At 55.7% G+C, this 25,042-nt stretch overlaps 3 non-coding genes and 1 pseudogene across 3 annotated transcripts; 3 read left to right on the top strand and 1 right to left on the bottom strand.

The window, feature by feature from the left end:
• Positions 1–25,042, bottom strand: part of LOC142024635 (E3 ubiquitin-protein ligase TRIM21-like) — an 84,658-nt pseudogene that overhangs the window by 24,519 nt on the left and 35,097 nt on the right.
• Positions 5,784–5,977, top strand: LOC142025381 (U2 spliceosomal RNA). Its single transcript, XR_012648653.1, has one exon. It is a non-coding gene; the product is annotated as a U2 spliceosomal RNA (small nuclear RNA).
• Positions 12,300–12,493, top strand: LOC142025388 (U2 spliceosomal RNA). The gene has a single exon (XR_012648660.1). It is a non-coding gene; the product is annotated as a U2 spliceosomal RNA (small nuclear RNA).
• Positions 18,828–19,021, top strand: LOC142025402 (U2 spliceosomal RNA). Its single transcript, XR_012648673.1, has one exon. It is a non-coding gene; the product is annotated as a U2 spliceosomal RNA (small nuclear RNA).

Raw genomic sequence — 25,042 nt, 5'->3', positions numbered from 1 at the left:
GCGGCCGCAGGAAACTGGCTCCTCGGAAGTGACGTCCCAGGAGAAGCAGAAGGGGGCAGGGGAAGTGATGACAGGGAGAGGCGGGACCTCATGCGGGGAATAGAGACAAGAGAGATGAGCGACAGGCTGGAACTGACTGGGAAAGGGGAAGTGACGCAAGGGGGAGGCGGGAGTTGACGAGAGAGGGGAAGTGACGAAAGGGGGAGGCGGTGGCGGTGGCGGACTGCGGATGGGGGGTAGAGACGTCTCACACTCACAGGCTGTGCGGGAAACACTCGGCACCAGGCGGCTGCCCTTGTCCTGGCTCTACGCCTGCGCAGCGGGAGACGGCTCAGTAGCTGTGTCTACACGTGCACACTACTTCGAAATAGCGCGCGTCACGGCTACGGCTACGTCTACACGTGAAGCCTATATCGAAATAGTCTATTTCGATGAATAACGTCTACACGTCCTCCAGGGCTGGCAACGTCGATGTTCAACATCGACGTTGCGCAGCACCACATCGAAATAGGCACAGCGAGGGAACGTCTACACGCCACAGTAGCACACATGGAAATAAGGGTGCCAGGCACAGCTGCAGACAAGGTCACAGGGCGGACTCAACAGCATTAAAATTAAATTAAAATTAAAATAAGGGGATTTCCACATCTGGACCAGCTGCGCAGCGCGAGCCGCTGCAATTTCCAAGTGCTGCCCCCCACCCCCGCATTCTAAAGAGAGTCTCATTAGTAATCTTCAAAATGGCTATTTGCATGGACATTTTGAAGTTTTCGGCTAGTGTAGACACAGCCACTTTGTTTGATGTGACTCTTGATTTCTCCCCTTCGTACCGCTCTTCTGGTGTGCCCACTTTGATTCTGATTTTTCTGATTTGTCAACCTTGATGACTACTTTTGGTTGTCTGTGCCTTAAATATTGTCTTATGGTCTGAAGATGTAGGTCTATTCCAGAAAAGCTCACCCCTTAATAAATTATTTTGTTAGCCTTTAAAATGCTCATAGACTGCTCTTTTTTTTGCAGAGAAAAGAATCCGTGTGTTTGTAAGAGGCAGGTCTGCTCTAGGTCAGCAGGCCTCCAGGGCTGGTGAAAGCAGAGGGCTGCAACTCCCCTTCATCAGCACTCCCATGATAAAAATTGTTCCAGCCCCCCTGGCCAGACCTGGTTTGGTTAACCATTAAGAACAGATTGAAACTTTTTGATTGTGCAGGTTTAAGACAAAGAGGAGACGCAACTGAAGACAGTTGGCAGTTTTTCCATGGGGCCTAAAAGGGCCTAAAAGCAAGCAAGCTGCACCCCTGTAGTATAAAACTCTTTCAGTTCTGTGTAATGTTCACCTGTATCTGACATTGAATTCAGTGTGATGGTTTTGAAATTAACTTGCTGTTCAGTCTCAGTACTGATTGTATCTGTGCTAATGAAAGCTCCTTGTTGTGTGAGTGAGAATGGATGCTGTACGTATGCGAGACTGTCACCAGACGTTCCAGGAAGCGATCAGGACAGACCCTTCGTGCTGCAGATCATTACAAGGTGAGCAGTGGGCAACTCTAAAGAAGGAGAGAGGCGGTGAGAAACAGTCCTCAGTCAGCAGTAGCAGGCTGGGCCAATAGAAGACGAGCCTGTAGAGTGAGAGGGAAAAGGCGAGCAGTGGGCGCATTGCCACCTAGAAAGGCTGGCGCACTCTGGGATGAAGCGGGGCTTTGCCCACGAGAGCTTATGCTCCAGAATGTTAGTCTCTGAGGTGCCCCAGGACTTGTTGTTCTTACAGTGCGCTGCAGGGCAGTCCCAAGGGGGTATTAACCCTGAGCGAAATGCAAGTCCCCTCTCTCATGCGCTCTGCTCCCGCTTGTCCCCCTCCCCGCCCCCGCTCCCCCCAGCTGTTGGTCACCCCTTGGGAACAAGGCTGGGATGTTGGCCCAGCTGAGTTGGTGCTTCCTCTGTAAAACCCGGGCTCAGACTCAGCCTTCCCGTTAACTTTTCCCAGGCACCTGTGGAATGAATTTGTTCCGTGCACCCCTCATGGGAAATGTGACACGTCCCCTCCATATCAGTAGTCTGACAAAGCGCGGGGGGGGGGTGAGGTCAAGGGGTTCGGCGTGTGGGAGGGGGGCTCAGGGCTGGTGCAGAGGGTTGGGGGTGAGGGTGCTGCCTGGGCGTGCGGGCTCTGGGGTGGAGCCAGGTCTGAAGGGCTTCGGGTGCCGGCTGGCTCCGGGCTACAGCAGAGAGGACCCCACCCCAGCTCTCCCCCCAACACAGCCCCCAGGCTGAGGCAGGGGGAGGCGCCACGTGGGGCTGGGCTGGGAGATCGGCATCCCTCCCCTGCCCTCAGTGGGTCTGGGGCTGGCGGGGGCTCCCCTGGGCCGGGGGGTTCCCCAGCTGCAGCAGGTCCCTGCCAGGCTGGGGCGCCTTTCCCCTGACAGCGGCAGGCTCGGGCCAGTTGGGTCCCGCAGCGCCCTGCTTGCAGGGGACGTCGCCCCAGGTGACCTCCGAGAGCAGCGTTCACCCCCAGCGGGGCTAAGCGGCGCCACGTGTCCCCCACCCCCGGGAGCAGCCCCAGCTCCTCGCCCCCGCCAGGAGGCCCGGCCCCGGCACAGCCCAGCGCCGAGCTCCCCGCACAGCGGCCAACGCCCCGTGAGCTCAGCGCCCCGGGAGGGGCTGGCCGGGGAGCCCCGTTACTCCCGGAGCAGCAGCCGGGCGGGGCGGGCCGGGGCACGTCCCCTTCGCGTCCCGCTCCCCCAGGCGCGCGGGAGCTGCAGGGGCGGCCCCAGCGCGGCAGCGGCGGAGGGCGCGGGGCTCGAACCTCGGCTCGGGGGATCCCGCGGCCGCGGGCGGCTTTAGCGCGCCCCCTGGCGGCGGCAGGTGGTCACTGCCGGCAGGGAGCTGAAGCCACCGAAGCAGCCGCCCGGGCTGACCAGACCCTCCCAGCACCTGGTGTGACCCAGACATTTCCCGCCCCCCGCCCCCCGCCCCAGCGTGATCTGACCCAGAGCCCCTCCACCGCCTTCCAGCCTTGCCTGATCCAGACCCCCGCCCACAATGCATCCACCCCCCCCCCCCCCGGCACCCCCCAGTCTGGTGTGAGCCAGGTGCCCTGCTGCAAAGCCCTGAGTAGTTTCCGGGGTCTGCCATCAATCAAACTTTAGCCCCGCCCTCTTTCCCTTGAGCCACGCCCCTTTCCCCAGCTGTTCCGTCCGAGCTCTGCCCACCTGTTCTTGGCAGTCGTGCCCTGGTGCGTCACTTCCGGGGGTGTGGCCTACCAAAAGCAAACCTTCGCCACAACGCCTTTTCCCTTCAGCCACGCCTCAGCCCTTTTAGCTCCGCCCACCCCTTTCACCAGAAGTCCCACCCCCTTAACCCTTTCGACCCTCCCTCCTGTCACCAGAAGTTCCACCCCAACCTTTTTAGGCCCGCCCCCTGTCACCGGCAGACGTGCCCTTGGGGGGCAGGAGTACATCGGGGTCAAGTGAGACACGTGCCTGGAAGGAAAGGGTGTCATGCGACCCCTCGAAGGACTCGCCCCGCCACCCTCTACCAACCGGAGTGCAGCGCTACCCCCAGAAAGAGGCCATCTGGCTCCAAGGGCGCGTGGTTCAGAACTGTGCAAACGCTGAGCGGGAAGAGGGACACTTTCACCACCCCTGCCAGGAGTTCGGACGTTGTTCGTGTGCCGACGGGTCTCTGCCGCACGTGGAGAAAGCGCCGCATCCGCGACAGCTCCGAGGGGGAGGCGGTAGCCGAGGGGAGCCCTTTGGCCCAACCCTTGTTGACGGATACACCGGAACCCGACCCCGAAACCCAACCGCTCTCGAGGCGGCCCGACAAGGTAGACGGCCTCTCTCTGTCCACCCCTACGGAGGAAGGCGGCCGCAGCTTGCAGGAGTCGGACAAGGAGAACGGAAAAGAAGCCAAAGAGGGAAGAAACGAATGAGCGAGGTGGGGGGGGCGGTGTAATGGGATTTTGTAAAAACCTAAAAAGACCACAGGATCTTGCATTATTTTCTTTCTGGGAATCTCTCCAGAGCTCGACAGGGCCTTCCTTGAGGACCCAGAGCCCCAGGACGACGTTGTGTCAGAGAACGAAGATGAAATGGGCCCACCTTGGTTTTGCTCAGCACCGATACAAACCACTGAAGATAATGCCAAGGACGACGGCTATGAGGAATTTAGGAAGAGGCTTGGTATGGAAGTGGCTGAGCCAGTGCCCCATCGTCAGTGTAAAAAAGGTCTGCGTTCGATTGTACGCGTTGCTGTTTATGCTGTCCTTAAGCACTGCCTCAGGGAAAAGCTTTTTGAAGATTGTGAGGCCTGTGTCATAGGTGCACCAGGCCAAAGGCACCAGGACTTGGTGGCCCCTTAGAGACTAACAGAGATTTTGGAGCATATGCTTCAAAACGTCTCTCAAAAAATTCTGTCTGAATTGTTCTGGGCTTGGAGCTTCAGGCACCTCAGTCCCCTCCTTAATAGGGCCCTGGGCACATCCAGCGCCCTCTCACCTGCAGCAGCTCCAGCGCCGGCTGCTGACACGTCCCCTCCAGCTGTGTGTTGTTGTGGGGGACAGGGCAGTCGCCATAGCTGCATAAGACATTGATTACACAGGGCTCCCTGGTTTAAAGACTTGTAAGAAAAAAGGTGGCGGTGCAGTGGTTAAGTCACTTTTCTCAGTGCCTTGGCTGTGTGGCTCTAAGTCTGGCTTGGCTAGTCCTTCCCTGCTGTTGAAAGGTAAAGGTGGTGACGAGGATGTTTGTAAAACCCTCTCTGAGAAATACCAGGAGCTCTAATGCCAAAGTGGCAGCTGAGGCCATGCTGAGGTAAAATCAGAGGGTTCTGCCTTTGGGGGAGCCCAAACAGTGGGGTTGGGAACCATGGTGGGTGGCTGGTAGGAGTGGTGGTGGGTGACAGTGGGAGGCTGGTCAGAAGCCCATCAGATGAGGGTGGGTGGCTTGTGGCAGCAAGGGGAGGCTGCAGACAAGTGGACAGCTGGTACTGCCCTGGTAATGAATGTACCTGCGGGCTTTGGGTTCGGGACTGCACTGCAGAAGGTACACCCTGGAACTGTGTGTATGGGGTAAAGGGCCAAGAGCCCCAGCAAGAGACTGGGTTCTACTGCATATGGGGATGGTAGCTGGGTAAAGGGGGTTTGTCTCTTCTTTGCTTAGATATACTGCATCTGTCACTGTAACCTTGGGGTAGGTAATGGTCCTTAAAGAAGCCATTTCTATCTCAGACTCTGTGCTTGCGAGGGGGGAGAACCGCCTTCCAGGCACCCCGCATGGGGGTGAAATTGTCCCAGGCCACTGCGTGGGGGCTCGAGCTGGTTGGTTGTATCCTTGACAGGAAAACCCCACAAGAGCTGAAGCCGGCCCTTCTGGCAGGCATGTGGCATGAACAGAAGGTTTCCAAATTCTTTTGCTAGTCTTTACAGTGCTACTTGACTGCTTTTTGTTTTGGTTCTGCAGTCCATCCAGGGTTAACAGCTCGATGGCGTCAGCATGCTGCAGCGAGGGGACAGGCTTCATGCAGATTAGGTGATCGCTTAGGGAGCGAAACAGCCACCACAAAGGCAGCTCGCAGGTCTGGTGGAATAAGTCATTTTAAAGCTGAATTCTCTGGTGGGAGAGGTTTTGCTTTGACCAGCTAGAAAGGAGCTGCAGGATGAAGAGAGCAGGTGTACTTGCCGATCTGTAAAGATCTTGTTGCAATGCTCACGTGTGTTGCATTCGGGTGAGTCGTCATGCCATCGAAAAGTGTCCAGATGGGTGGGCTGTGTAAAATTGTTTGAAAACGGTATCGCTTCTCGGCCTTTTGTGGGCTCAGATCAAGTGTAGTATCTGTTCTTATCAGTTTAATATCTGATATGTTCTCTATCTGAGAACTCTATATTAAATGGATTTTTGGAAGAGGGAGATGGACTAGGGGCTTGCCTCATCCACTCCATGCATCGACCTGGTATTGCAGTGCTTCCAGGAGCGGTGCACTTCCCTTTTGAGGGAAATGCATTTGGTGAAAAAATAGATTTTGAGTGTGAAGATCTCGTTTTTCTGAACCAAAAACAGGGTTCTTAATATGCAAACTTATTCAAAGAATCATTTACGGTTTTGCTTCTAGGTTGTGTTTTTATTTGCTGTGATCTTTCAGATTACTATATATATGGCTACTTTAAGCATTACTCAGGAAGCGCTGAAATACGTGTTTAACATTTGGAATAATGACAGAAGCTCCTGGGTGACATGCCTGTTTGTTGTTTCAGACAATCTCCCAACCTTACGAGGTTTCTCACTAACAGCCACAGTCTATAAGCCCAGGAATAGCGGTCCTGGAACCTTTCCCTGCAACAAAGCCCGCTGCTCGCTTTCTCCACGTCTCTTCTCTGGAAATACCCTCACTGGACCTAATCAGGTTACTCACAGAATCACGGGCACTTTCTCATGCTCCTCTACTAACATCATATATGCCAACAGTGCCCAGGTGCTTCGCATATTGGGCGGACTTCTAACTCCCTTAGACAAAGGGTCAATGGGCACAAAACAGACATCAAAACGCTCCAGATCCACAAACCAGTTAGTCAACCTTTTCATGGAACGGGGCAGTCTGTCGATGACCTCAAGGGATGTGTGTTGCAGAAAAGCAATTCTTGCTCCGCTTTGGAAAGAGAAACATCTGAACTGGCGTTTCTATTCAAATTCGGCACATTAACACATGGTTTCAATCATGATGGGAACTTTCTGAGTCACTATAGGGGCTTGTCTGCATACTTGGCTCAATCTAATTCTTGGCCTTCCCCCCCCCCACCCCTCCGCTCTCTGATTTGCTCCCCTTGATTATCTTTTTCCGATTTGTCCTCCTTGCTTACCGTTTTGGTTCTCTGTGCCTTAAATCTTGAGTCTGTTCTGGTCTGGCTCTGGTCTGAAGAAGTGGGTCTGTCCCAGGAAAGCTCACCTAATAAACCATTTTGCTAGTCTTTAAAGTGCTACTTGACTGCTTTTTGTTTTGCTATTTATCATCTGTAACAGCAGTCAAATGCATATTGAGCACCTCATTAGCAAGTGCGCGGCTGGGGCACTTTGGAATTGCAGCGCCGGTCTAGATGGGGGTCCTTTTCAAAAGAACCCCGGCAACTTCGAAATCCCCTTATTCCTATCAGCAAATTCAAATAAGGGGATTTCCACGTCTGGACCAGCTGCGCAGCGCGAGCCGCTGCAATTTCCAAGTGCTGCCCCCCACCCCGCCCCCCGCATTCTAAAGAGAGTCTCATTCGTAATCTTCAAAATGGCGATTTGCATGGACACTTTGAAGTTTTGGGCTAGTGTAGACATAGCCACTTTGTTTGATGTGACTCTGGATTTCTCCCCTTCCTACCGCTCTTCTGATGTGCCCACTTTGATTCCGATTTGTCAACCTTGATGACTACTTTTGGTTGTCTGTGCCTTAAATATTGAGTCTTATGGTCTGAAGATGTAGGTCTATTCCAGAAAAGCTCACCCCTTAATAAATTATTTTGTTAGCCTTTAAAATGCTCATAGACTGCTCTTTTTTTTGCAGAGAAAAGAATCCGTGTGTTTGTAAGAGGCAGGTCTGCTCTAGGTCAGCAGGCCTCCAGGGCTGGTGAAAGCAGAGGGCTGCAACTCCCCTTCATCAGCACTCCCATGATAAAAATTGTTCCAGCCCCCCTGGCCAGACCTGGTTTGGTTAACCATTAAGAACAGATTGAAACTTTTTGATTGTGCAGGTTTAAGACAAAGAGGAGACGCAACTGAAGACAGTTGGCAGTTTTTCCATGGGGCCTAAAAGGGCCTAAAAGCAAGCAAGCTGCACCCCTGTAGTATAAAACTCTTTCAGTTCTGTGTAATGTTCACCTGTATCTGACATTGAATTCAGTGTGATGGTTTTGAAATTAACTTGCTGTTCAGTCTCAGTACTGATTGTATCTGTGCTAATGAAAGCTCCTTGTTGTGTGAGTGAGAATGGATGCTGTACGTATGCGAGACTGTCACCAGACGTTCCAGGAAGCGATCAGGACAGACCCTTCGTGCTGCAGATCATTACAAGGTGAGCAGTGGGCAACTCTAAAGAAGGAGAGAGGCGGTGAGAAACAGTCCTCAGTCAGCAGTAGCAGGCTGGGCCAATAGAAGACGAGCCTGTAGAGTGAGAGGGAAAAGGCGAGCGGTGGGCGCATTGCCACCTAGAAAGGCTGGCGCACTCTGGGATGAAGCGGGACTTTGCCCACGAGAGCTTATGCTCCAGAATGTTAGTCTCTGAGGTGCCCCAGGACTTGTTGTTCTTACAGTGCACTGCAGGGCAGTCCCAAGGGGGTATTAACCCTGAGCGAAATGCAAGTCCCCTCTCTCATGCGCTCTGCTCCCGCTTGTCCCCCTCCCCGCCCCCGCTCCCCCCAGCTGTTGGTCACCCCTTGGGAACAAGGCTGGGATGTTGGCCCAGCTGAGTTGGTGCTTCCTCTGTAAAACCCGGGCTCAGACTCAGCCTTCCCGTTAACTTTTCCCAGGCACCTGTGGAATGAATTTGTTCCGTGCACCCCTCATGGGAAATGTGACACGTCCCCTCCATATCAGTAGTCTGACAAAGCGCGGGGGGGGGGTGAGGTCAAGGGGTTCGGCGTGTGGGAGGGGGGCTCAGGGCTGGTGCAGAGGGTTGGGGGTGAGGGTGCTGCCTGGGCGTGCGGGCTCTGGGGTGGAGCCAGGTCTGAAGGGCTTCGGGTGCCGGCTGGCTCCGGGCTACAGCAGAGAGGACCCCACCCCAGCTCTCCCCCCAACACAGCCCCCAGGCTGAGGCAGGGGGAGGCGCCACGTGGGGCTGGGCTGGGAGATCGGCATCCCTCCCCTGCCCTCAGTGGGTCTGGGGCTGGCGGGGGCTCCCCTGGGCCGGGGGGTTCCCCAGCTGCAGCAGGTCCCTGCCAGGCTGGGGCGCCTTTCCCCTGACAGCGGCAGGCTCGGGCCAGTTGGGTCCCGCAGCGCCCTGCTTGCAGGGGACGTCGCCCCAGGTGACCTCCGAGAGCAGCGTTCACCCCCAGCGGGGCTAAGCGGCGCCACGTGTCCCCCACCCCCGGGAGCAGCCCCAGCTCCTCGCCCCCGCCAGGAGGCCCGGCCCCGGCACAGCCCAGCGCCGAGCTCCCCGCACAGCGGCCAACGCCCCGTGAGCTCAGCGCCCCGGGAGGGGCTGGCCGGGGAGCCCCGTTACTCCCGGAGCAGCAGCCGGGCGGGGCGGGGCGGGGCACGTCCCCTTCGCGTCCCGCTCCCCCAGGCGCGCGGGAGCTGCAGGGGCGGCCCCAGCGCGGCAGCGGCGGAGGGCGCGGGGCTCGAACCTCGGCTCGGGGGATCCCGCGGCCGCGGGCGGCTTTAGCGCGCCCCCTGGCGGCGGCAGGTGGTCACGGCCGGCAGGGAGCTGAAGCCACCGAAGCAGCCGCCCGGGCTGACCAGACCCTCCCAGCACCTGGTGTGACCCAGACATTTCCCGCCCCCCGCCCCCCGCCCCAGCGTGATCTGACCCAGAGCCCCTCCACCGCCTTCCAGCCTTGCCTGATCCAGACCCCCGCCCACAATGCATCCACCCCCCCCCCCCCCGGCACCCCCCAGTCTGGTGTGAGCCAGGTGCCCTGCTGCAAAGCCCTGAGTAGTTTCCGGGGTCTGCCATCAATCAAACTTTAGCCCCGCCCTCTTTCCCTTGAGCCACGCCCCTTTCCCCAGCTGTTCCGTCCGAGCTCTGCCCACCTGTCCTTGGCAGCCGTGCCCTGGTGCGTCACTTCCGGGGGTGTGGCCTACCAAAAGCAAACCTTCGCCACAACGCCTTTTCCCTTCAGCCACGCCTCAGCCCTTTTAGCTCCGCCCACCCCTTTCACCAGAAGTCCCACCCCCTTAACCCTTTCGACCCTCCCTCCTGTCACCAGAAGTTCCACCCCAACCTTTTTAGGCCCGCCCCCTGTCACCGGCAGACGTGCCCTTGGGGGGCAGGAGTACATCGGGGTCAAGTGAGACACGTGCCTGGAAGGAAAGGGTGTCATGCGACCCCTCGAAGGACTCGCCCCGCCACCCTCTACCAACCAGAGTGCAGCGCTACCCCCAGAAAGAGGCCATCTGGCTCCAAGGGCGCGTGGTTCAGAACTGTGCAAACGCTGAGCGGGAAGAGGGACACTTTCACCACCCCTGCCAGGAGTTCGGACGTTGTTCATGTGCCGACGGGTCTCTGCCGCACGTGGAGAAAGCGCCGCATCCGCGACAGCTCCGAGGGGGAGGCGGTAGCCGAGGGGAGCCCTTTGGCCCAACCCTTGTTGACGGATACACCGGAACCCGACCCCGAAACCCAACCGCTCTCGAGGCGGCCCGACAAGGTAGACGGCCTCTCTCTGTCCACCCCTACGGAGGAAGGCGGCCGCAGCTTGCAGGAGTCGGACAAGGAGAACGGAAAAGAAGCCAAAGAGGGAAGAAACGAATGAGCGAGGTGGGGGGGGCGGTGTAATGGGATTTTGTAAAAACCTAAAAAGACCACAGGATCTTGCATTATTTTCTTTCTGGGAATCTCTCCAGAGCTCGACAGGGCCTTCCTTGAGGACCCAGAGCCCCAGGACGACGTTGTGTCAGAGAACGAAGATGAAATGGGCCCACCTTGGTTTTGCTCAGCACCGATACAAACCACTGAAGATAATGCCAAGGACGACGGCTATGAGGAATTTAGGAAGAGGCTTGGTATGGAAGTGGCTGAGCCAGTGCCCCATCGTCAGTGTAAAAAAGGTCTGCGTTCGATTGTACGCGTTGCTGTTTATGCTGTCCTTAAGCACTGCCTCAGGGAAAAGCTTTTTGAAGATTGTGAGGCCTGTGTCATAGGTGCACCAGGCCAAAGGCACCAGGACTTGGTGGCCCCTTAGAGACTAACAGAGATTTTGGAGCATATGCTTCAAAACGTCTCTCAAAAAATTCTGTCTGAATTGTTCTGGGCTTGGAGCTTCAGGCACCTCAGTCCCCTCCTTAATAGGGCCCTGGGCACATCCAGCGCCCTCTCACCTGCAGCAGCTCCAGCGCCGGCTGCTGACACGTCCCCTCCAGCTGTGTGTTGTTGTGGGGGACAGGGCAGTCGCCATAGCTGCATAAGACATTGATTACACAGGGCTCCCTGGTTTAAAGACTTGTAAGAAAAAAGGTGGCGGTGCAGTGGTTAAGTCACTTTTCTCAGTGCCTTGGCTGTGTGGCTCTAAGTCTGGCTTGGCTAGTCCTTCCCTGCTGTTGAAAGGTAAAGGTGGTGACGAGGATGTTTGTAAAACCCTCTCTGAGAAATACCAGGAGCTCTAATGCCAAAGTGGCAGCTGAGGCCATGCTGAGGTAAAATCAGAGGGTTCTGCCTTTGGGGGAGCCCAAACAGTGGGGTTGGGAACCATGGTGGGTGGCTGGTAGGAGTGGTGGTGGGTGACAGTGGGAGGCTGGTCAGAAGCCCATCAGATGAGGGTGGGTGGCTTGTGGCAGCAAGGGGAGGCTGCAGACAAGTGGACAGCTGGTACTGCCCTGGTAATGAATGTATCTGCGGGCTTTGGGTTCGGGACTGCACTGCAGAAGGTACACCCTGGAACTGTGTGTATGGGGTAAAGGGCCAAGAGCCCCAGCAAGAGACTGGGTTCTACTGCATATGGGGATGGTAGCTGGGTAAAGGGGGTTTGTCTCTTCTTTGCTTAGATATACTGCATCTGTCACTGTAACCTTGGGGTAGGTAATGGTCCTTAAAGAAGCCATTTCTATCTCAGACTCTGTGCTTGCGAGGGGGGAGAACCGCCTTCCAGGCACCCCGCATGGGGGTGAAATTGTCCCAGGCCACTGCGTGGGGGCTCGAGCTGGTTGGTTGTATCCTTGACAGGAAAACCCCACAAGAGCTGAAGCCGGCCCTTCTGGCAGGCATGTGGCATGAACAGAAGGTTTCCAAATTCTTTTGCTAGTCTTTACAGTGCTACTTGACTGCTTTTTGTTTTGGTTCTGCAGTCCATCCAGGGTTAACAGCTCGATGGCGTCAGCATGCTGCAGCGAGGAGACAGGCTTCATGCAGATTAGGTGATCGCTTAGGGAGCGAAACAGCCACCACAAAGGCAGCTCGCAGGTCTGGTGGAATAAGTCATTTTAAAGCTGAATTCTCTGGTGGGAGAGGTTTTGCTTTGACCAGCTAGAAAGGAGCTGCAGGATGAAGAGAGCAGGTGTACTTGCCGATCTGTAAAGATCTTGTTGCAATGCTCACGTGTGTTGCATTCGGGTGAGTCGTCATGCCATCGAAAAGTGTCCAGATGGGTGGGCTGTGTAAAATTGTTTGAAAACGGTATCGCTTCTCGGCCTTTTGTGGGCTCAGATCAAGTGTAGTATCTGTTCTTATCAGTTTAATATCTGATATGTTCTCTATCTGAGAACTCTATATTAAATGGATTTTTGGAAGAGGGACATGGACTAGGGGCTTGCCTCATCCACTCCATGCATCGACCTGGTGTTGCAGTGCTTCCAGGAGCGGTGCACTTCCCTTTTGAGGGAAATGCATTTGGTGAAAAAATAGATTTTGAGTGTGAAGATCTCGTTTTTCTGAACCAAAAACAGGGTTCTTAATATGCAAACTTATTCAAAGAATCATTTACGGTTTTGCTTCTAGGTTGTGTTTTTATTTGCTGTGATCTTTCAGATTACTATATAAATGGCTACTTTAAGCATTACTCAGGAAGCGCTGAAATACGTGTTTAACATTTGGAATAATGACAGAAGCTCCTGGGTGACATGCCTGTTTGTTGTTTCAGACAATCTCCCAACCTTACGAGGTTTCTCACTAACAGCCACAGTCTATAAGCCCAGGAATAGCGGTCCTGGAACCTTTCCCTGCAACAAAGCCCGCTGCTCGCTTTCTCCACGTCTCTTCTCTGGAAATACCCTCACTGGACCTAATCAGGTTACTCACAGAATCACGGGCACTTTCTCATGCTCCTCTACTAACATCATATATGCCAACAGTGCCCAGGTGCTTCGCATATTGGGCGGACTTCTAACTCCCTTAGACAAAGGGTCAATGGGCACAAAACAGACATCAAAACGCTCCAGATCCACAAACCAGTTAGTCAACCTTTTCATGGAACGGGGCATTCTGTCGATGACCTCAAGGGATGTGTGTTGCAGAAAAGCAATTCTTGCTCCGCTTTGGAAAGAGAAACATCTGAACTGGCGTTTCTATTCAAATTCGGCACATTAACACATGGTTTCAATCATGATGGGAACTTTCTGAGTCACTATAGGGGCTTGTCTGCATACTTGGCTCAATCTAATTCTTGGCCTTCCCCCCCCCCACCCCACCCCACCCCTCCGCTCTCTGATTTGCTCCCCTTGATTATCTTTTTCCGATTTGTCCTCCTTGCTTACCGTTTTGGTTCTCTGTGCCTTAAATCTTGAGTCTGTTCTGGTCTGGCTCTGGTCTGAAGAAGTGGGTCTGTCCCAGGAAAGCTCACCTAATAAACCATTTTGCTAGTCTTTAAAGTGCTACTTGACTGCTTTTTGTTTTGCTATTTATCATCTGTAACAGCAGTCAAATGCATATTGAGCACCTCATTAGCAAGTGCGCGGCTGGGGCACTTTGGAATTGCAGCGCCGGTCTAGATGGGGGTCCTTTTCAAAAGAACCCCGGCAACTTCGAAATCCCCTTATTCCTATCAGCAAATTCAAATAAGGGGATTTCCACGTCTGGACCAGCTGCGCAGCGCGAGCCGCTGCAATTTCCAAGTGCTGCCCCCCACCCCGCCCCCCGCATTCTAAAGAGAGTCTCATTCGTAATCTTCAAAATGGCGATTTGCATGGACACTTTGAAGTTTTGGGCTAGTGTAGACATAGCCACTTTGTTTGATGTGACTCTGGATTTCTCCCCTTCCTACCGCTCTTCTGATGTGCCCACTTTGATTCCGATTTGTCAACCTTGATGACTACTTTTGGTTGTCTGTGCCTTAAATATTGAGTCTTATGGTCTGAAGATGTAGGTCTATTCCAGAAAAGCTCACCCCTTAATAAATTATTTTGTTAGCCTTTAAAATGCTCATAGACTGCTCTTTTTTTTGCAGAGAAAAGAATCCGTGTGTTTGTAAGAGGCAGGTCTGCTCTAGGTCAGCAGGCCTCCAGGGCTGGTGAAAGCAGAGGGCTGCAACTCCCCTTCATCAGCACTCCCATGATAAAAATTGTTCCAGCCCCCCTGGCCAGACCTGGTTTGGTTAACCATTAAGAACAGATTGAAACTTTTTGATTGTGCAGGTTTAAGACAAAGAGGAGACGCAACTGAAGACAGTTGGCAGTTTTTCCATGGGGCCTAAAAGGGCCTAAAAGCAAGCAAGCTGCACCCCTGTAGTATAAAACTCTTTCAGTTCTGTGTAATGTTCACCTGTATCTGACATTGAATTCAGTGTGATGGTTTTGAAATTAACTTGCTGTTCAGTCTCAGTACTGATTGTATCTGTGCTAATGAAAGCTCCTTGTTGTGTGAGTGAGAATGGATGCTGTACGTATGCGAGACTGTCACCAGACGTTCCAGGAAGCGATCAGGACAGACCCTTCGTGCTGCAGATCATTACAAGGTGAGCAGTGGGCAACTCTAAAGAAGGAGAGAGGCGGTGAGAAACAGTCCTCAGTCAGCAGTAGCAGGCTGGGCCAATAGAAGACGAGCCTGTAGAGTGAGAGGGAAAAGGCGAGCAGTGGGCGCATTGCCACCTAGAAAGGCTGGCGCACTCTGGGATGAAGCGGGGCTTTGCCCACGAGAGCTTATGCTCCAGAATGTTAGTCTCTGAGGTGCCCCAGGACTTGTTGTTCTTACAGTGCGCTGCAGGGCAGTCCCAAGGGGGTATTAACCCTGAGCGAAATGCAAGTCCCCTCTCTCATGCGCTCTGCTCCCGCTTGTCCCCCTCCCCGCCCCCGCTCCCCCCAGCTGTTGGTCACCCCTTGGGAACAAGGCTGGGATGTTGGCCCAGCTGAGTTGGTGCTTCCTCTGTAAAACCCGGGCTCAGACTCAGCCTTCCCGTTAACTTTTCCCAGGCACCTGTGGAATGAATTTGTTCCGTGCACCCCTCATGGGAAATGTGACACGTCCCCTCCATATCAGTAGTCTGACAAAGCGCGGGGGGGGGGTGAGGTCAAGGGGTTCGGCGTGTGGGAGGGGGGCTCAGGGCTGGTGCAGAGGGTTGGGGGTGAGGGTGCTGCCTGGGCGTGCGGGCTCTGGGGTGGAGCCAGGTCTGAAGGGCTTCGGGTGCCGGCTGGCTCCGGGCTACAGCAGAGAGGACCCCACCCCAGCTCTCCCCCCAACACAGCCCCCAGGCTGAGGCAGGGGGAGGCGCCACGTGGGGCTGGGCTGGGAGATCGGCATCCCTCCCCTGCCCTCAGTGGGTCTGGGGCTGGCGGGGGCTCCCCTGGGCCGGGGGGTTCCCCAGCTGCAGCAGGTCCCTGGCAGGCTGGGGCGCCTTTCCCCTGACAGCGGCAGGCTCGGGCCAGTTGGGTCCCGCAGCGCCCTGCTTGCAGGGGACGTCGCCCCAGGTGACCTCCGAGAGCAGCGTTCACCCCCAGCGGGGCTAAGCGGCGCCACGTGTCCCCCACCCCCGGGAGCAGCCCCAGCTCCTCGCCCCCGCCAGGAGGCCCGGCCCCGGCACAGCCCAGCGCCGAGCTCCCCGCACAGCGGCCAACGCCCCGTGAGCTCAGCGCCCCGTGAGGGGCTGGCCGGGGAGCCCCGTTACTCCCGGAGCAGCAGCCGGGCGGGGCGGGGCGGGGCACGTCCCCTTCGCGTCCCGCTCCCCCAGGCGCGCGGGAGCTGCAGGGGCGGCCCCAGCGCGGCAGCGGCGGAGGGCGCGGGGCTCGAACCTCGGCTCGGGGGATCCCGCGGCCGCGGGCGGCTTTAGCGCGCCCCCTGGCGGCCGCAGGTGGTCACTGCCGGCAGGGAGCTGAAGCCACCGAAGCAGCCGCCCGGGCTGACCAGACCCTCCCAGCACCTGGTGTGACCCAGACATTTCCCGCCCCCCGCCCCCCGCCCCAGCGTGATCTGACCCAGAGCCCCTCCACCGCCTTCCAGCCTTGCCTGATCCAGACCCCCGCCCACAATGCATCCACCCCCCCCCCCCCCCCGGCACCCCCCAGTCTGGTGTGAGCCAGGTGCCCTGCTGCAAAGCCCTGAGTAGTTTCCGGGGTCTGCCATCAATCAAACTTTAGCCCCGCCCTCTTTCCCTTGAGCCACGCCCCTTTCCCCAGCTGTTCCGTCCGAGCTCTGCCCACCTGTTCTTGGCAGTCGTGCCCTGGTGCGTCACTTCCGGGGGTGTGGCCTACCAAAAGCAAACCTTCGCCACAACGCCTTTTCCCTTCAGCCACGCCTCAGCCCTTTTAGCTCCGCCCACCCCTTTCACCAGAAGTCCCACCCCCTTAACCCTTTCGACCCTCCCTCCTGTCACCAGAAGTTCCACCCCAACCTTTTTAGGCCCGCCCCCTGTCACCGGCAGACGTGCCCTTGGGGGGCAGGAGTACATCGGGGTCAAGTGAGACACGTGCCTGGAAGGAAAGGGTGTCATGCGACCCCTCGAAGGACTCGCCCCGCCACCCTCTACCAACCGGAGCGCAGCGCTACCCCCAGAAAGAGGCCATCTGGCTCCAAGGGCGCGTGGTTCAGAACTGTGCAAACGCTGAGCGGGAAGAGGGACACTTTCACCACCCCTGCCAGGAGTTCGGACGTTGTTCATGTGCCGACGGGTCTCTGCCGCACGTGGAGAAAGCGCCGCATCCGCGACAGCTCCGAGGGGGAGGCGGTAGCCGAGGGGAGCCCTTTGGCCCAACCCTTGTTGACGGATACACCGGAACCCGACCCCGAAACCCAACCGCTCTCGAGGCGGCCCGACAAGGTAGACGGCCTCTCTCTGTCCACCCCTACGGAGGAAGGCGGCCGCAGCTTGCAGGAGTCGGACAAGGAGAACGGAAAAGAAGCCAAAGAGGGAAGAAACGAATGAGCGAGGTGCGGGGGGCGGTGTAATGGGATTTTGTAAAAACCTAAAAAGACCACAGGATCTTGCATTATTTTCTTTCTGGGAATCTCTCCAGAGCTCGACAGGGCCTTCCTTGAGGACCCAGAGCCCCAGGACGACGTTGTGTCAGAGAGCGAAGATGAAATGGGCCCACCTTGGTTTTGCTCAGCACCGATACAAACCACTGAAGATAATGCCAAGGACGACGGCGATGAGGAATTTAGGAAGAGGCTTGGTATGGAAGTGGCTGAGCCAGTGCCCCATCGTCAGTGTAAAAAAGGTCTGCGTTCGATTGTACGCGTTGCTGTTTATGCTGTCCTTAAGCACTGCCTCAGGGAAAAGCTTTTTGAAGATTGTGAGGCCTGTGTCATAGGTGCACCAGGCCAAAGGCACCAGGACTTGGTGGCCCCTTAGAGACTAACAGAGATTTTGGAGCATATGCTTCAAAACGTCTCTCAAAAAATTCTGTCTGAATTGTTCTGGGCTTGGAGCTTCAGGCACCTCAGTCCCTTCCTTAATAGGGCCCTGGGCACATCCAGCGCCCTCTCACCTGCAGCAGCTCCAGCGCCGGCTGCTGACACGTCCCCTCCAGCTGTGTGTTGTTGTGGGGGACAGGGCAGTCGCCATAGCTGCATAAGACATTGATTACACAGGGCTCCCTGGTTTAAAGACTTGTAAGAAAAAAGGTGGCGGTGCAGTGGTTAAGTCACTTTTCTCAGTGCCTTGGCTGTGTGGCTCTAAGTCTGGCTTGGCTAGTCCTTCCCTGCTGTTGAAAGGTAAAGGTGGTGACGAGGATGTTTGTAAAACCCTCTCTGAGAAATACCAGGAGCTCTAATGCCAAAGTGGCAGCTGAGGCCATGCTGAGGTAAAATCAGAGGGTTCTGCCTTTGGGGGAGCCCAAACAGTGGGGTTGGGAACCATGGTGGGTGGCTGGTAGGAGTGGTGGTGGGTGACAGTGGGAGGCTGGTCAGAAGCCCATCAGATGAGGGTGGGTGGCTTGTGGCAGCAAGGGGAGGCTGCAGACAAGTGGACAGCTGGTACTGCCCTGGTAATGAATGTATCTGCGGGCTTTGGGTTCGGGACTGCACTGCAGAAGGTACACCCTGGAACTGTGTGTATGGGGTAAAGGGCCAAGAGCCCCAGCAAGAGACTGGGTTCTACTGCATATGGGGATGGTAGCTGGGTAAAGGGGGTTTGTCTCTTCTTTGCTTAGATATACTGCATCTGTCACTGTAACCTTGGGGTAGGTAATGGTCCTTAAAGAAGCCATTTCTATCTCAGACTCTGTGCTTGCGAGGGGGGAGAACCGCCTTCCAGGCACCCCGCATGGGGGTGAAATTGTCCCAGGCCACTGGGTGGGGGCTCGAGCTGGTTGGTTGTATCCTTGACAGGAAAACCCCACAAGAGCTGAAGCCGGCCCTTCTGGCAGGCATGTGGCATGAACAGAAGGTTTCCAAATTCTTTTGCTAGTCTTTACAGTGCTACTTGACTGCTTTTTGTTTTGGTTCTGCAGTCCATCCAGGGTTAACAGCTCGATGGCGTCAGCATGCTGCAGCGAGGGGACAGGCTTCATGCAGATTAGGTGATCGCTTAGGGAGCGAAACAGCCACCACAAAGGCAGCTCGCAGGTCTGGTGGAATAAGTCATTTTAAAGCTGAATTCTCTGGTGGGAGAGGTTTTGCTTTGACCAGCTAGAAAGGAGCTGCAGGATGAAGAGAGCAGGTGTACTTGCCGATCTGTAAAGATCTTGTTGCAATGCTCACGTGTGTTGCATTCGGGTGAGTCGTCATGCCATCGAAAAGTGTCCAGATGGGTGGGCTGTGTAAAATTGTTTGAAAACGGTATCGCTTCTCGGCCTTTTGTGGGCTCAGATCAAGTGTAGTATCTGTTCTTATCAGTTTAATATCTGATATGTTCTCTATCTGACAACTCTATATTAAATGGATTTTTGGAAGAGGGACATGGACTAGGGGCTTGCCTCATCCACTCCATGCATCAACCTGGTATTGCAGTGCTTCCAGGAGCGGTGCACTTCCCTTTTGAGGGAAATGCATTTGGTGAAAAAATAGATTTTGAGTGTGAAGATCTCGTTTTTCTGAACCAAAAACAGGGTTCTTAATATGCAAACTTATTCAAAGAATCATTTACGGTTTTGCTTCTAGGTTGTGTTTTTATTTGCTGTGATCTTTCAGATTACTATATAAATGGCTACTTTAAGCATTACTCAGGAAGCGCTGAAATACGTGTTTAACATTTGGAATAATGACAGAAGCTCCTGGGTGACATGCCTGTTTGTTGTTTCAGACAATCTCCCAACCTTACGAGGTTTCTCACTAACAGCCACAGTCTATAAGCCCAGGAATAGCGGTCCTGGAACCTTTCCCTGCAACAAAGCCCGCTGCTCGCTTTCTCCACGTCTCTTCTCTGGAAATACCCTCACTGGACCTAATCAGGTTACTCACAGAATCACGGGCACTTTCTCATGCTCCTCTACTAACATCATATATGCCAACAGTGCCCAGGTGCTTCGCATATTGGGCGGACTTCTAACTCCCTTAGACAAAGGGTCAATGGGCACAAAACAGACATCAAAACGCTCCAGATCCACAAACCAGTTAGTCAACCTTTTCATGGAACGGGGCATTCTGTCGATGACCTCAAGGGATGTGTGTTGCAGAAAAGCAATTCTTGCTCCGCTTTGGAAAGAGAAACATCTGAACTGGCTTTTCTATTCAAATTCGGCACATTAACACATGGTTTCAATCATGATGGGAACTTTCTGAGTCACTATAGGGGCTTGTCTGCATACTTGGCTCAATCTAATTCTTGGCCTTCCCCCCCCCCACCCCACCCCTCCGCTCTCTGATTTGCTCCCCTTGATTATCTTTTTCCGATTTGTCCTCCTTGCTTACCGTTTTGGTTCTCTGTGCCTTAAATCTTGAGTCTGTTCTGGTCTGGCTCTGGTCTGAAGAAGTGGGTCTGTCCCAGGAAAGCTCACCTAATAAACCATTTTGCTAGTCTTTAAAGTGCTACTTGACTGCTTTTTGTTTTGCTATTTATCATCTGTAACAGCAGTCAAATGCATATTGAGCACCTCATTAGCAAGTGCGCGGCTGGGGCACTTTGGAATTGCAGCGCCGGTCTAGATGGGGGTCCTTTTCAAAAGAACCCCGGCAACTTCGAAATCCCCTTATTCCTATCAGCAAATTCAAATAAGGGGATTTCCACGTCTGGACCAGCTGCGCAGCGCGAGCCGCTGCAATTTCCAAGTGCTGCCCCCCACCCCGCCCCCCGCATTCTAAAGAGAGTCTCATTCGTAATCTTCAAAATGGCGATTTGCATGGACACTTTGAAGTTTTGGGCTAGTGTAGACATAGCCACTTTGTTTGATGTGACTCTGGATTTCTCCCCTTCCTACCGCTCTTCTGATGTGCCCACTTTGATTCCGATTTGTCAACCTTGATGACTACTTTTGGTTGTCTGTGCCTTAAATATTGAGTCTTATGGTCTGAAGATGTAGGTCTATTCCAGAAAAGCTCACCCCTTAATAAATTATTTTGTTAGCCTTTAAAATGCTCATAGACTGCTCTTTTTTTTGCAGAGAAAAGAATCCGTGTGTTTGTAAGAGGCAGGTCTGCTCTAGGTCAGCAGGCCTCCAGGGCTGGTGAAAGCAGAGGGCTGCAACTCCCCTTCATCAGCACTCCCATGATAAAAATTGTTCCAGCCCCCCTGGCCAGACCTGGTTTGGTTAACCATTAAGAACAGATTGAAACTTTTTGATTGTGCAGGTTTAAGACAAAGAGGAGACGCAACTGAAGACAGTTGGCAGTTTTTCCATGGGGCCTAAAAGGGCCTAAAAGCAAGCAAGCTGCACCCCTGTAGTATAAAACTCTTTCAGTTCTGTGTAATGTTCACCTGTATCTGACATTGAATTCAGTGTGATGGTTTTGAAATTAACTTGCTGTTCAGTCTCAGTACTGATTGTATCTGTGCTAATGAAAGCTCCTTGTTGTGTGAGTGAGAATGGATGCTGTACGTATGCGAGACTGTCACCAGACGTTCCAGGAAGCGATCAGGACAGACCCTTCGTGCTGCAGATCATTACAAGGTGAGCAGTGGGCAACTCTAAAGAAGGAGAGAGGCGGTGAGAAACAGTCCTCAGTCAGCAGTAGCAGGCTGGGCCAATAGAAGACGAGCCTGTAGAGTGAGAGGGAAAAGGCGAGCAGTGGGCGCATTGCCACCTAGAAAGGCTGGCGCACTCTGGGATGAAGCGGGGCTTTGCCCACGAGAGCTTATGCTCCAGAATGTTAGTCTCTGAGGTGCCCCAGGACTTGTTGTTCTTACAGTGCGCTGCAGGGCAGTCCCAAGGGGGTATTAACCCTGAGCGAAATGCAAGTCCCCTCTCTCATGCGCTCTGCTCCCGCTTGTCCCCCTCCCCGCCCCCGCTCCCCCCAGCTGTTGGTCACCCCTTGGGAACAAGGCTGGGATGTTGGCCCAGCTGAGTTGGTGCTTCCTCTGTAAAACCCGGGCTCAGACTCAGCCTTCCCGTTAACTTTTCCCAGGCACCTGTGGAATGAATTTGTTCCGTGCACCCCTCATGGGAAATGTGACACGTCCCCTCCATATCAGTAGTCTGACAAAGCGCGGGGGGGGGGTGAGGTCAAGGGGTTCGGCGTGTGGGAGGGGGGCTCAGGGCTGGTGCAGAGGGTTGGGGGTGAGGGTGCTGCCTGGGCGTGCGGGCTCTGGGGTGGAGCCAGGTCTGAAGGGCTTCGGGTGCCGGCTGGCTCCGGGCTACAGCAGAGAGGACCCCACCCCAGCTCTCCCCCCAACACAGCCCCCAGGCTGAGGCAGGGGGAGGCGCCACGTGGGGCTGGGCTGGGAGATCGGCATCCCTCCCCTGCCCTCAGTGGGTCTGGGGCTGGCGGGGGCTCCCCTGGGCCGGGGGGTTCCCCAGCTGCAGCAGGTCCCTGGCAGGCTGGGGCGCCTTTCCCCTGACAGCGGCAGGCTCGGGCCAGTTGGGTCCCGCAGCGCCCTGCTTGCAGGGGACGTCGCCCCAGGTGACCTCCGAGAGCAGCGTTCACCCCCAGCGGGGCTAAGCGGCGCCACGTGTCCCCCACCCCCGGGAGCAGCCCCAGCTCCTCGCCCCCGCCAGGAGGCCCGGCCCCGGCACAGCCCAGCGCCGAGCTCCCCGCACAGCGGCCAACGCCCCGTGAGCTCAGCGCCCCGGGAGGGGCTGGCCGGGGAGCCCCGTTACTCCCGGAGCAGCAGCCGGGCGGGGCGGGGCGGGGCACGTCCCCTTCGCGTCCCGCTCCCCCAGGCGCGCGGGAGCTGCAGGGGCGGCCCCAGCGCGGCAGCGGCGGAGGGCGCGGGGCTCGAACCTCGGCTCGGGGGATCCCGCGGCCGCGGGCGGCTTTAGCGCGCCCCCTGGCGGCGGCAGGTGGTCACTGCCGGCAGGGAGCTGAAGCCACCGAAGCAGCCGCCCGGGCTGACCAGACCCTCCCAGCACCTGGTGTGACCCAGACATTTCCCGCCCCCCGCCCCCCGCCCCAGCGTGATCTGACCCAGAGCCCCTCCACCGCCTTCCAGCCTTGCCTGATCCAGACCCCCGCCCACAATGCATCCACCCCCCCCCCCCCCCGGCACCCCCCAGTCTGGTGTGAGCCAGGTGCCCTGCTGCAAAGCCCTGAGTAGTTTCCGGGGTCTGCCATCAATCAAACTTTAGCCCCGCCCTCTTTCCCTTGAGCCACGCCCCTTTCCCCAGCTGTTCCGTCCGAGCTCTGCCCACCTGTTCTTGGCAGTCGTGCCCTGGTGCGTCACTTCCGGGGGTGTGGCCTACCAAAAGCAAACCTTCGCCACAACGCCTTTTCCCTTCAGCCACGCCTCAGCCCTTTTAGCTCCGCCCACCCCTTTCACCAGAAGTCCCACCCCCTTAACCCTTTCGACCCTCCCTCCTGTCACCAGAAGTTCCACCCCAACCTTTTTAGGCCCGCCCCCTGTCACCGGCAGACGTGCCCTTGGGGGGCAGGAGTACATCGGGGTCAAGTGAGACACGTGCCTGGAAGGAAAGGGTGTCATGCGACCCCTCGAAGGACTCGCCCCGCCACCCTCTACCAACCGGAGCGCAGCGCTACCCCCAGAAAGAGGCCATCTGGCTCCAAGGGCGCGTGGTTCAGAACTGTGCAAACGCTGAGCGGGAAGAGGGACACTTTCACCACCCCTGCCAGGAGTTCGGACGTTGTTCATGTGCCGACGGGTCTCTGCCGCACGTGGAGAAAGCGCCGCATCCGCGACAGCTCCGAGGGGGAGGCGGTAGCCGAGGGGAGCCCTTTGGCCCAACCCTTGTTGACGGATACACCGGAACCCGACCCCGAAACCCAACCGCTCTCGAGGCGGCCCGACAAGGTAGACGGCCTCTCTCTGTCCACCCCTACGGAGGAAGGCGGCCGCAGCTTGCAGGAGTCGGACAAGGAGAACGGAAAAGAAGCCAAAGAGGGAAGAAACGAATGAGCGAGGTGGGGGGGGCGGTGTAATGGGATTTTGTAAAAACCTAAAAAGACCACAGGATCTTGCATTATTTTCTTTCTGGGAATCTCTCCAGAGCTCGACAGGGCCTTCCTTGAGGACCCAGAGCCCCAGGACGACGTTGTGTCAGAGAGCGAAGATGAAATGGGCCCACCTTGGTTTTGCTCAGCACCGATACAAACCACTGAAGATAATGCCAAGGACGACGGCGATGAGGAATTTAGGAAGAGGCTTGGTATGGAAGTGGCTGAGCCAGTGCCCCATCGTCAGTGTAAAAAAGGTCTGCGTTCGATTGTACGCGTTGCTGTTTATGCTGTCCTTAAGCACTGCCTCAGGGAAAAGCTTTTTGAAGATTGTGAGGCCTGTGTCATAGGTGCACCAGGCCAAAGGCACCAGGACTTGGTGGCCCCTTAGAGACTAACAGAGATTTTGGAGCATATGCTTCAAAACGTCTCTCAAAAAATTCTGTCTGAATTGTTCTGGGCTTGGAGCTTCAGGCACCTCAGTCCCCTCCTTAATAGGGCCCTGGGCACATCCAGCGCCCTCTCACCTGCAGCAGCTCCAGCGCCGGCTGCTGACACGTCCCCTCCAGCTGTGTGTTGTTGTGGGGGACAGGGCAGTCGCCATAGCTGCATAAGACATTGATTACACAGGGCTCCCTGGTTTAAAGACTTGTAAGAAAAAAGGTGGCGGTGCAGTGGTTAAGTCACTTTTCTCAGTGCCTTGGCTGTGTGGCTGTAAGTCTGGCTTGGCTAGTCCTTCCCTGCTGTTGAAAGGTAAAGGTGGTGACGAGGATGTTTGTAAAACCCTCTCTGAGAAATACCAGGAGCTCTAATGCCAAAGTGGCAGCTGAGGCCATGCTGAGGTAAAATCAGAGGGTTCTGCCTTTGGGGGAGCCCAAACAGTGGGGTTGGGAACCATGGTGGGTGGCTGGTAGGAGTGGTGGTGGGTGACAGTGGGAGGCTGGTCAGAAGCCCATCAGATGAGGGTGGGTGGCTTGTGGCAGCAAGGGGAGGCTGCAGACAAGTGGACAGCTGGTACTGCCCTGGTAATGAATGTATCTGCGGGCTTTGGGTTCGGGACTGCACTGCAGAAGGTACACCCTGGAACTGTGTGTATGGGGTAAAGGGCCAAGAGCCCCAGCAAGAGACTGGGTTCTACTGCATATGGGGATGGTAGCTGGGTAAAGGGGGTTTGTCTCTTCTTTGCTTAGATATACTGCATCTGTCACTGTAACCTTGGGGTAGGTAATGGTCCTTAAAGAAGCCATTTCTATCTCAGACTCTGTGCTTGCGAGGGGGGAGAACCGCCTTCCAGGCACCCCGCATGGGGGTGAAATTGTCCCAGGCCACTGGGTGGGGGCTCGAGCTGGTTGGTTGTATCCTTGACAGGAAAACCCCACAAGAGCTGAAGCCGGCCCTTCTGGCAGGCATGTGGCATGAACAGAAGGTTTCCAAATTCTTTTGCTAGTCTTTACAGTGCTACTTGACTGCTTTTTGTTTTGGTTCTGCAGTCCATCCAGGGTTAACAGCTCGA

Source organism: Carettochelys insculpta, chromosome 22 (genome assembly GCF_033958435.1).
Source record: "Carettochelys insculpta isolate YL-2023 chromosome 22, ASM3395843v1, whole genome shotgun sequence".
In the NCBI taxonomy this organism is placed as follows: Eukaryota; Metazoa; Chordata; order Testudines; family Carettochelyidae; genus Carettochelys; species Carettochelys insculpta.
This window is presented reverse-complemented; position numbering and strand designations above follow the sequence as displayed.